General features: G+C 38.5%; 1 long non-coding RNA gene across 2 annotated transcripts in view; it reads right to left on the bottom strand.

Moving 5' to 3' along the window:
- Nucleotides 1-5744: 5744 nt before the first annotated feature.
- Nucleotides 5745-12245, bottom strand: part of LOC132419891 (uncharacterized) — a 41158-nt gene continuing 34657 nt past the window's right edge. For both annotated transcript variants that reach the window (XR_009518271.1, XR_009518270.1), the window contains exon 7: nucleotides 5745-6181. This is a non-coding gene — a long non-coding RNA (uncharacterized lncRNA). The remainder of the gene's footprint in view (nucleotides 6182-12245) is intronic.

The following is a 12245-nucleotide window of genomic DNA, read 5'->3' on the forward strand; positions in this document are numbered from 1 at the left end:
CCGCAGTGGTGAAAGGCAAGAAGATTTTAGATAAGTTGGGAATCAAATAAAATGCCATTTCTTTTACTAATTGTCCTTCATGTAAGTTGAAGTTGCCATAACCAAATTGGCTGAATCTCTAAATCCCCCTGTGATCTTTTATCTGCTCTTTAAAGTTGGTTCTGTAGTTTAGTTTTTAAAGAGGTATTATCAGTTATTGAGCCCTTACCGCTCACCCTTGAGGTCTCAGCTTAAGTATCACTTTCCCATAAAACATTCCCAAACTATCCTGCCTACGTTTCTTCACCTGGTAATATGCACACGCAGAGCACTGCAAATTTCTTTTAATCTATATCCTGCAGCTTTAATGACCTATTTTTTTCTTCTTTAATAAACTGTAACTACCAGGACGGTGGAGAATGCCTTGTTCACTAGCCCCAGCCTCAGGCCTAATGTAACAGCCAGTGCATGCAGATCCAATATAAATTTGGATAAACGTGAACAAATGCAGGGCAGCGCGGTAGCCACTGAGGATGCCAAGCTCTGGAAGCACCCCAGGGAGTTCATTATCTAGTCAGGTAGGCAGGATGGATGAATATAAATACAAACAATATGAAGATAAAATAAGGAATAATCAAATGCTTTTTTAAAAAGCTATAATTTCAGTGAGGTTTACACGGATTTAGGGGAGCGAGGATTGTGGCTTGGGATGACAAAGCGATGAAGGGATGAAGCAACTTAGCTCCACGGACAGGGAGTCACCTTGGCCATGGTGAGTCATGCATAATGGACTCTAGGGACACATCTGTACCTTTTCATTTTATTCCACAGGATACGTAATATCCTATTCTCTCTCTCATTCTCTTTTTAAAATTCTTTTTTAACCAGCTGTAGTAATTCCAAAAGCAAACCCTTTGGGAACATTTAACGTTTAACATGATGATATGTAGAGGTAAAAAATGAGAAGGGAAGGAGTCCATTTTTGTAACTGTGAACAAGGCATAAGAAGGACAACGGTAACTGCATAGGGGAGGAAAAGCTTCCTTCTGTCCTCTTAGGTTCTGTGGCTGGGCCTAAGAATTAAACTGGCATAAGACAGATTAACAGGAAAAAGCCTACAGGTGTTATTTAATACAGCCCACCCTTAAACAAAGCAGGTCTGAACTGCACAGCTCCAACTATATGAGGATTTTTTTCTTTATTTCTTTCTCTTTTTTTAAACATCTTTATTGGAGTATAATTGCTTTACAATGATGTGTTAGTTTCTGCTTTATAACAAATTGAATCAGCTATACATATACATATGTCCCCATATCTCTTCCCTCTTGCGTCTCCCTCCCTCCCACCCTCCCTATCCCACCCCTCTACGTGGTCACAAAGCACAGAACTGATCTCTCTGTGCTATGCAGCTTCTTCCCACTAGCTATTTATTTTATGTTTGGTAGTGTATATATGTCCATGCCATTCTCTCACTTTGTCACAGCTTACCCTTCCCCCTCCCCATATCCTCAAGTCCATTCTCTAGTAGGTCTGCATCTTTATTCCCATCTTGCCCCTAGGTTCTTCATGACCTTTTTTTTTTAGATTCCATATATATGTGTTAGCATATGGTATTTGTTTTTCTCTTTCTGACTTACTTCACTCTGTATGACAGTCTCTAGGTCCATCCACCTCAGTACATATAACCCAGCTTCATTCCTTTTTATGGCTGAGTAATATTCCATTGTATATATGTGCCACATCTTCTTTATCCATTCATCTGATGATGGACACTTAGGTTGTTTCCATCTCCGGGCTATTGTAAATAGAGCTGCAATGAACATTGTGGTACATGACTGTTTTTGAATTATGGTTTTCTCAGGGTATATGCCCAGTAGTGGGATTGCTGGGTCATATGGTAGTTCTATTTTTAGTTGTTTAAGGAACCTCCATACTGTTCTCCATACTGGCTGTATCAATTTACATTCCCACCAACAGTGCAAGAGGGTTCCCTTTTCTCCACACCCTCTCCAGCATTTATTGTTTGTAGAATTTTTGATGATGCACATTCTGACTGGTGTGAGGTGATACCTCATTGCAGTTTTGTTTGCATTTCTCTAATGATTAATGATGTTGAGCATTCTTTCATGTGTCTGTTGGCAATGTGTATATCTTCTTTGGAGAAATGTCTATTTAGGTGTTCTGCCCATTTTTGGACTGGGTTGTTTGTGTTTTAGATATTGAGCTGTATGAGCTGCTTGTAAATTTTGGAGATTAATCCTTGTCCGTTGCTTCATTTGAAAATATTTTCTCCCATTCTGAGGGTTGTCTTTTCATCTTGTTCATCTTGTTTCATCTTGTTTCCTTTGCTGTGCAAAAGCCTTGAAGTTTCATTAGGTCCCATTTGTTTATTTTTGTTTTTATTTCCATTTCTCTAGGAGGTAGGTCAAAAAGGATCTTCCTGTGATTTATGTCATAGAGTGTTCTGCCTATGTTTTCCTCTAAGAGTTTGATGGTGTCTGGCCCTACATTTACGTCTTTAATCCATTTTGAGTTTATTTTTGTGCATGGTGTTAAGGAGTGCTCTAATTTCATTCTTTTACATGTAGCTGTCCAGTTTTCCCAGCACCACTTATTGAAGAGGCTGTCTTTTCTCCACTGTATATTCTTGCCTCCTTTATCAAAGACAAGATGACCATATGTGCGTGGGTTTGTCGCTGGGCTTTCTCTCCTGTTCCATTTAACTATATTTCTGCTTTTGTGCCAGTACCATACTGTCTTGATTACTGTAGCTTTGCAGTATAGTCTGAAGTCTGGGAGCCTGATTCCTCCAGCTCCATTTTTCTATCTCAAGATTGATTTGGCTATTTGGGGTCTTTTGTGTTTCCATACAAATTGTGAAATTTTTTGTTCTAGTTCTGTGAAAAATGACAGTGGTTGTTTGATAGGGATTGCATTGAATCTATAGATTGCTTTGGGTAGTAGAGCCATTTTCACAATGTTGATTCTTCCAATCCAAGAACATGGTATATCTCTCCATCTATTTGTATTATCTTTAATTTCTTTCATCAGTGTCATAATTTTTTGCATACAGGTCTTTTGTCTCATTAGGTAGGTTTATTCCTAGGTATTTTATTCTTCTTTTTCAATGGTAAATGGGAGTGTTTCCTTAATTTCTCTTTCAGAGTTTTCATCAGTAGCATATAGGAATGCCAGAGATTTCTGTGCATTAATCTTGTATCCTGCAACTTTACCAAATTCATTGATTAGCTCTAGTAGTTTTCTGGTAGCATCTTTAGGATTCTCTTTGTATAGTATCATGTCATCTACAAACAGTGACAGCTTTACTTCTTCTTTTCCAATTTGGATTCCTTTTATTTCTATTTCTTCTCTGATTGCTGTGGCTAAAACTTCCAAAACTATGTTGAATAATACTGGTGAGAGTAGGCAACCCTGTCTTGTTCCTGATGTTAGTGGAAATGGATTCAGTTTTTCACCACTGAGGACGATGTTGGCTGTGGGTTTGTCATATGTGGCCTTTATTATGTTGAGGAAAGTTCCCTCTATGCCTACTTTCTGGAGGGTTTTTATCATAAATGGGTGCTGAATTTTGTCAAAAGCTTTCTCTGCATCTATTGAGATGATCATATGGCTCCGAAGCCCGAGCCTCAGCTCCCAGCCCCGCCCGCCCCGGCGGGTGAGCAGACAAGCCTCTCGGGCTGGTGAGTGCCGGTCGGCACCCATGCTCTGTGCGGGAATCTCTCCGCTTTGCCCTCCACACCCCTGTTGCTGTGCTCTCCTCCGCGGCTCCGAAGCTTCCCCCCTCCGCCACCTGCAGTCTCCGCCCGCGAAGGAGCTTCCTAGTGTGTGGAAACTTTCCTCCTTCACAGCTCCCTCCTGCTGGTGTAGGTACCGTCCCTATCCTTTTGTCTCTGTTTTTTCTTTTTTCTTTTCCCTACCCAGGTACGTGGGGGGTTTCTTGCCTTTTGGGAGGTCTGGGGTCTTCTGCCAGCGTTCAGTAGGTGTTCTGTAGGAGCTTTTCCACGTGTAGATGTATTTCTGATGTATTTGTGGGGAGGAAGGTGATCTCCGCGTCTTACTCGTCCACCATCTTGAAGCTCCTTGGGGAGTTTTTTCAATAGTAGATATGACTACAGGTCCTACCGGTGGTTGAATCTGCAGATGTGGAACTGCTGATATGGAGGGTGGACTGTAAGTTTTTTTTGTTTTTTGGTGTTTTTAGTTCGTTGTTTTTTTTTTTTTTTTTTGGCTGAGTTGCACAATCTGAGGCATGTGGGCTCTTAGTTCCCTGACCAGGGATCGAACCCATGCCCCCTGAAATGGGAGCAAGGAGTCCTAAGCACTGGCCCACCAGGGAATTCAGGTGGACTGCAAGTTATCAGAGGACTTGGAACTGTATGGAGGGCAGCACCCCTAACCCCTGTGTTGTTCAAGGGTCGGCTGTATTTTTATGTGCATACTGAGTCTTCATGAGGACAATGAAGATCTGAAGAAGCAGGTAGGACCAAGAGCTTATACACATTTTAAACAAAGAAAGAATACATTTGTAAAGTGACAAGACAAAGAGGCTTGAGCTGGGCAGTGGATTGTGGGATAGTGACCAGGAAATATATGAGGGAAACTAATGGAAGATCAGGGTTGTTTAGGTTGGTTTGTTTGGGGATGACTCCCAATCTCTAGTGATAAGAAAGTTCTTCTCTTCCTGGTACCGGAGGGCCCATTCCTCACGGGAAATCTTATGACCTGTTTTTAGGGAGAAAGGAGGAGGGCAGAGAGTCCTTCCTGCATCTGCCGTTTCTCAATTGCCTTTGGCTCAAAATAATCAATATACCAAAGCGTTTTGGTGTGGCATATTCTGAACCCCTTCGATGAGAAGGAAGAAACGAGGACAAGACCATGAGGACCTGATGCCGGATTAGATGGAGAAGGCAAAGAGAGGGAAGTGTCTTAGAGGAAGCCCAGAATTTGAAGAGATGTGAAGAATAGCAGGGAATGGGGGTGGCGGGGGGTTGGTGGGGAAGGTTGGATACTTTGTTTGAAGTCAGCAGCACAGCCCAGCTAGGAGAAACAGCGTGCATACCATGTGATCTTGAAGCTCTGTTTGGCTGGAGGACAACAGCATAGAGATGATTTGCCAGCCTGGAGAACTTAGAGTCTTTAATTGGAGAAGAAAAATATTAATGTACTGGCTTTGCTTGTCAATCTAAAAGACAATAATGAAAATAGTTCTCTCGTGGAGACCCAAAAAGTGATACTGATCTTTCTGGTTCAAAATTTGTATACACCATCAGTGACTTCTAATCTTCATAAAAAATCAGAAATATGAATATAGCTTAATACTTTGACCTTATTCATTACTGCCAACTTCAGATGTTAAAGGCAAAAATCCAATGATAAACATGATGAATGCTTAAACCAAGATCAATACACACACAAGTTCCATGCCATCATTTACTGTAATGGATGGGTTACTTATAAGGAGTGAACGTTTGTAGCATGAACTACTCTGCATGAAAGAAACACTGGCTTTGGTTTCTAGAACTGAAGATCTAAGTGTGCAGAAAGTACGCCAGAATAACTGCAGTGTCAGGACTGTAAAAACAGTTCTGCAGCTTTTCCCTAAGGTGTTGCCTTCGAGTCATCTGGGATGCAGTGTTGTAGTTGTTGGGTGGGTTTGTACTTGGATAGGTTACAGATTCTTCAAGAAATTAACAGATAGTCAGCAACTACAGGGCCAGCTATTAAATTACACCAATTTTTATTGCTGAAAAGTTGACCCTTCAGTGAATATGCCAGAAGCAATGATGAGACTGCAGGTCAAAACCGGTCTGTCAAGTCCTACCTCATGAGGCTCCCATCAGACTTTTGCATATTCTCTGCAGCCTACCTTCATCCAACACAGGAAGCCCTCCTGACACTTGATGGTAGGTGTTGGGAGCCATATTGAGAAAGCCAAGAGTGTGACCAGATGGTAGCTCTTTCTTGGACTTCTTCCAAGATTTATTTTTTTCTATGAAGCTGAGGAAATTGGGCAAGTCTGCCAGGCACATGGCCTTTTTTGTCCTTTCATTATATGAGGAAGCCCTGGCTAGTCTTTTGGCAGCTGGGAATTTGGCAGGCTGGCAATCTTGGCAACGCCATGTAGCTCAGAGACTCAGGGGCCCTTCAGACTACAAAGCAATTCTTGCAGTTTGCAAAGTTCCTAGATGAAAGGGGAAAAAAAAAAAAAGAAATCATCTATCTCACGCACCTGAAGACATTCTGGAAATATGACCAGCTATGCAAAAATTGAGAAAGAAAGAGACTGTATTTAACAAACCTTTCCAATAGAAACCTTATTTTGAAAGTTTTTAATGCATAAATTATGATTGGGCATTACAGAATGCCATCTGTGTATTGATTTCCATACATTTCCCAGAATCAGCTCAGACTCCAGGCATTTCATAGTGAGGGTACACACTTGTGATTTTGTAATTATTATTAGTTCCATATTTTAAGGAAAGGATAACAAGGGCACCAGAGGGTTACATGCTTCCATCCTCCAATCTTTAACTTTTTTTTAAGAAAAACAGCTGTATTGAGATATAACTCATATGCCATATAACTCACCCATTTAAAATGTACAATCATGGTTTTTACTATATTAAATCATTAATTTAGTTAAACTGTAGTAAGATATATGGAACATAATTTGCCATTTTGACTCTTTATAAATGCACAATTCAGTGCCATTAATTACATTCACAGTGTTGTACAAACATCATCATTATCTATTTCCAAAACATTTTCATCACCCTGCACGGAAACTCTGTAACCAGCAAGCAAAACCTCCCCATCCGTGCCCCCGTACACACAAGCCTCTGGTAACCTCTAATCTACTTTCTATATTTATGAATTTGACTATTCTAGATATTTAATATAAATGGAATTATGCAATATTTTTCCCTTTCTTTATGGCTTATTTCACTTAGCATAATGTTCTTCTGACTCATACATATTGTAGCATGTGCCAAGACTTCATTCCTTTTCATGGCTAAGTAATATTTCATTGCATGTATCTATCACATCTGTTTATCCATTCATCTGGTGATGGACACTTGGGGTCTTTCAACTTTTTGGCTATTGTATTCAACTGACTTTTGTCAATTGAATGACATTTCAATGGGGATTATGTGTCCCAGGTGCACTTAAGAATCAGTAGCACACACATTTCGAATATCTTTCAAGTATAAATGCTCTAAAGACAGGCATCCCCTGATGGGCCTTCCAGTGTCCAGCACCGATGAAGATTGGTTGGAATGAATTGCATCTATATAAAATAAAGGGAAGATCGCTGAACATTTTTCTTAATATAATCTATTTGGAAAAAGGTAATGTGGTTCCCTTAAGCATAAATCATGTCTGATTTAATCAAATAGACTTCTTGGAGGTGATACGTATTTATGTCGGAAAACAGACACAGAGGATATGGTCTGTTTAAACTTTCAAATTGTCTTGGAGAAAGTTTTACAGCAAGGCTATTAGGTTTTAAGGAAATCACCATAGAATTAGAAATAGGAGCCAACTGTTCAACTGTTATAGAAAACTGACATTTAATTTGATGAATATTTATTACAGGTTTAGTTAGGAACTATGGAAAACACAAAATAAGACATACTCTGCCAAATCCACAACCCAGCAGGAAAGGACATACTCTTAGTTATGGACATACTCTTACTTATGGAAACACTCTTAGTTATGGACATACTCTTAGTTATGGACATACTCTTAGTTATGGAAAACACAAAATAAGACATACTCTGCCAAATCCACAACCCAGCAGGAAAGGAAGTAAAAAGAATAAAATAAAATGTGTGTGGCATAAAGGGTCACACTTGTATAAAAAAATGTAAACAATGGAATTCCTTAGAGAATCAGATCTAAGATCAGTCCTATTTTAAACATATTTTACATAAAGTGGTGGAGACCATATATGAGGAAATCCCCGGGTTTACATACGCCAATAAATTCTTCCAGGAAGGAAAGCCACAGATGAATTCACGCTTCGTTAATGAACAATAACAAGAAAAAAATGACTAATACGGTCCAACTGAGCATTGAATAATAATAATATAATACAAATCCATCCTAAAAAAATGGATTTTAACTTATCAACGATGTTCCATCAAATGTGACCCAGAAGAAGTGACTAAATGTTTTCCCCACACCAAAATTATTATATTGAACCCACATGATTTTAAAAAATGGCATAAGGCAATAATAGGAAGGTTATTCAGGAACAAGCCAGAAAACATCTCCTAACCTAATCATAGTCTTGGAACAGTCATACCTAGTCCTGGAATTAGATGTTCAAAATTATCGAATTATAGAATGTATATAATCCCGCAGTTTCAAAAGGTCCATTTCATTGAAAACATCAACTTTATAAGATAATACAAATCTCACTACTAAAAGCACCAGAAACGTGTTTTTTATGGAAAAGCAACCCCTTGATTCACATTTTATGCAAGACATGAACAATACTGTGGTATGAAATATTAAAATATTTTGGTTAAAATTATGTTTAAAAAATGGATTTGAAAACTCAGAAAAAACACATCAAAATTAACAGAATGATCAGAAACAGCTGTTCAGCTTTTAGTAAATGTTATTTTCACTGTCAGTGGTTTCCAATGTATTTCCAGGTGGTAAAGTCTGAGTTACCTAATTATAGAAATAATATAAAATAATATAAAAGCACCGTTAAACTAAAAGAGTTTAAGACGTGTCAGAATACTCAACAAATGCTAAACTTTAAAAGTTTATGCTGCATAATAGTCAGTGATCTAAATTAACCATGGGGCTTGTTACACGCCAAGCTCTCCCTTTTTTTTTCTGCTCACAAACACAAATTTAATAGATCTATTTGTAATGGGTAGAATATAATTGACCTGGAAAAGATCCAGAGATGACAAGTAAAATGATCAGAGTTGTGGTGAGCGATGTCAGGGAAGACAAATGAAAAAGTTTAGAATTGCAGTTGGAAAGGTAAAGACTAAGTGAGACTATTTTTGATGTTAAAAATTGCAAAAGGTGAAGATAGGGGAGGACATCAGCTAGTTCATCAGATCCTGGGATATTACAGCAAGAAGGAAAGCTCTTCAGTCTTTAGGGAGGAAAGTTTAAGGTTAATATCAGGGTTATAACCCTTCACAGTGCAATGTGAGCTAGTGTTACAGAGTCTGTGAAGAGAAAAGAAAATGATTTAAGTCAACTCAAAAATTAACAAGTTCTAATGTAAGAGGACAATTAGTAGATGGTAGGATTTTCCTAACCTTTATAGCAGATGACTGTGTAGTCAAACATATCCATCTTCCAGAAACACATCTCTGCTGAGCAGGTATAAACAATAACATAATCTACTCTTTTGATTTTTTTTTTTTTTTTTTGGTACGCGGGCCTCTCACTGTTGTGGCCTCTCCCGTTGTGGAGCACAGGCTCTGGACGCACAGGCTCAGCGGCCATGGCTCACGGACCCAGTTGCTCCGCAGCATGTGGGATCCTCCCGGACTGGGGCACGAACCCGTGTCCCCTGCATTGGCAGGCGGACTCCCAACCACTGCGCCACCAGGGAAGCCCTACTCTTTTGATTCTTAAACTCTTATGTTTAAGACAAGCTTTAGAGATGAGATCAGAGTGTGCTTTAATGAGAAATTAAGCAGAATCTATATTCTAAAAGGGTAGGGACTTTCACCCCAAGAGCCTAGCTCCATGCCTGACAGTAGATTTTGAGCTACTGTGCAGAAAGCTAATACACGACCTTCTTCTTATTCATTCACTCCAAGAGGTCAAGAAATCTACACATTTTAGAGAAACAATGGGGAGAAGATCTGAAACCCCACAGATTCTGAAAATATAAATATATATGTGACATCACCACACTCAAAGTTGCTAGAAAAGAAAGTAATATTTTCAAGAGGTTTTTTTTTTCTGGAAAACTATTAAGAATCTTACAATTTACATTTATTGTTAAAGTATTATTGTTACAGTCATAATATTTATCTAATATTTCACAACTTTGCTTGCACGTGAAATGAGTTGGACTGTAAATCTAGCCTTTTCTCAGTTCTTTTTTTCAAAATTAAAGCAAATCCAAGTTGAAGAGATGTGGTCTCAGTCAAAATAGGCTAATGTGTCTTTGTCTTTGGCAAAACAGATACTAGCTCATACATAATCTGGACCAGGAGTCACCTGGTTTCATGAAAGTTCCAATAACTACATCTAAAAAACAGGGGAAATAAGCCAGGATTTTATCAGGACAATAAACAAATTAGATCAGTAAAATGAGGACAATTATTTACTTTATCAGGGTCACCTCTAATCCTAAAATATTCCAGCTGGAGCTAGAAGGATAAACAGACGACTCCAGTAATTTAGTGATAAAATAATGGTTGACTTAATTCAATTCAGAAACTATTGCCCTTTATCTGCTTAGGAACAGATGCACTAGGTGCTTCCAATTATGAAACTAGGATCAGAATTCACTCTCCCTCTAGTAAGAAAATTTAAAAGTAAAATCAGTGTCTCTCTTCTCTAGGTGCAGATATCTCTAGGTACTTTTTCTGGAAATAATGCATTGGTGAAAAATGCTAAATATGCTTCCGTTGAAGTGCTGTATCAGAGAGCATCACCTCAAGATCCATTATTCAACAGTTTAACACTCGGATCATGTGGGAGCACCGCCTGCTCATGGCCAATTGCTGGAAGCTTCAAGAAATCTACAATGACATAGGAAAAGAGCTCCATTTTTTCCCCACAGAAATACAGTCGTTGATACATAAATGCTATGTCACCTGGAGAATTCTGTAAGGGAGCTAGGGACCGAGTTTAGGCTGCATAATAGGAGGACAAAAATCTTGATGAAAAAAAAGAAAAAAAATCTTGATGAAAATTTATTAAAGTCAAATCACCAAATTTCTGGAAGGTGGACCAGATGCCTAGAATTGAGTGTCTCTGTATGACTTGTGAGATTCTTTCCTTTTTCATCTGGATGGCCTGGCAGTGGAGGGACCAACATGTGTCTTAAATTGCACCTGCTCCTGAGAACACTCCTTATGTAAAGTTAAACTTTCTTATTTTCTCCTACAAATGATTTAACTATGTAAACTGGCTTGACTTCACCAACAAATTGTGGCTTTCGTTAAGTTGTTTTAACTGCCTGTTTTTAACTCTACACAAAACCCACCATTTGATGGGCCTGAATTTTCACCTTCTGAATTGGGAAGTTGATTAAGCCAGTGCTTCTCAAAATTAAATTCGGATTCAGTGGGTCTGGTGTGGGCCTTGAAGGTCTGAATTTCTAACAAGCTCCCCAAACAGGCTGATGCTGGTGGTCTGAGGATCATACTTAGGATAGCAGAGTTAAGCAATGATTATTATTTAACCCATCAGTGATAACACTTGGGTGTATTCTGAAGATACTCTGACAGTGCCATTGAAATTCTACATTTTTATGTTCTGAAAATTGCCACATTTTCACTCAGGAACTGATTCTAAGTCTGCCTGGATCCTTCGGCATGGATTTCCTATCTTGAATTCACAAAATCAGACCACACTTTCTAAGGACCATGTGTAAACCAAATAAGGTCACCCAAATATAGAGAAGTGCCTTTGAGTTAACACAAATCACTTTTTCTTTCAAGAAACTTTGCATATAAAGAGTGAAAGTTGTTTTCTACTTTCAAAAACTTCTTATCAAATGGAGCGAGAGTGAACCTTTGGAAAGGTGAAAAGATTTACCTTGGGTTTCTACAGATGAAGGGTTTCATTACTTTATCTGTGGAGTGTTGGGCTGCCCGGACTTTGAAATGAAATATCTACTGTTGCAAAAATTGATCTCAAGTATTTCAGTTGTTCACAGGTAAGTTTCTAGCTGGAAAAGTTTGTGAAATGCTGTCTAGCTGGTTCGGGACATTGCCACAGGCTGTGGAAGGATTCAGGCAAACCCTTTAGAATCATAAATAATGATATAAAACATAATACATAATAGAATGTATTAACAAAGTAGGTTGAAAACATAAATAATTTAATAAATTAAACAAGTTGCTACACTAAATTGTAGATTTCTCATGAAAAGATATTAATACATATTAGTTGAAATTCTCATCAAATAACAAATTTTAAGTCGAAAAACATGTAGGAAGTAAAGGAGGATTGAAGAAACATAGGTGGGCATCAATCTCTGCAGAGATTCAAGTGGATTAAATATTGAAATCTCCAATCTTCTC

This window comes from Delphinus delphis, chromosome 2, assembly GCF_949987515.2.
Source record: "Delphinus delphis chromosome 2, mDelDel1.2, whole genome shotgun sequence".
Classification (NCBI taxonomy): Eukaryota; Metazoa; Chordata; class Mammalia; order Artiodactyla; family Delphinidae; genus Delphinus; species Delphinus delphis.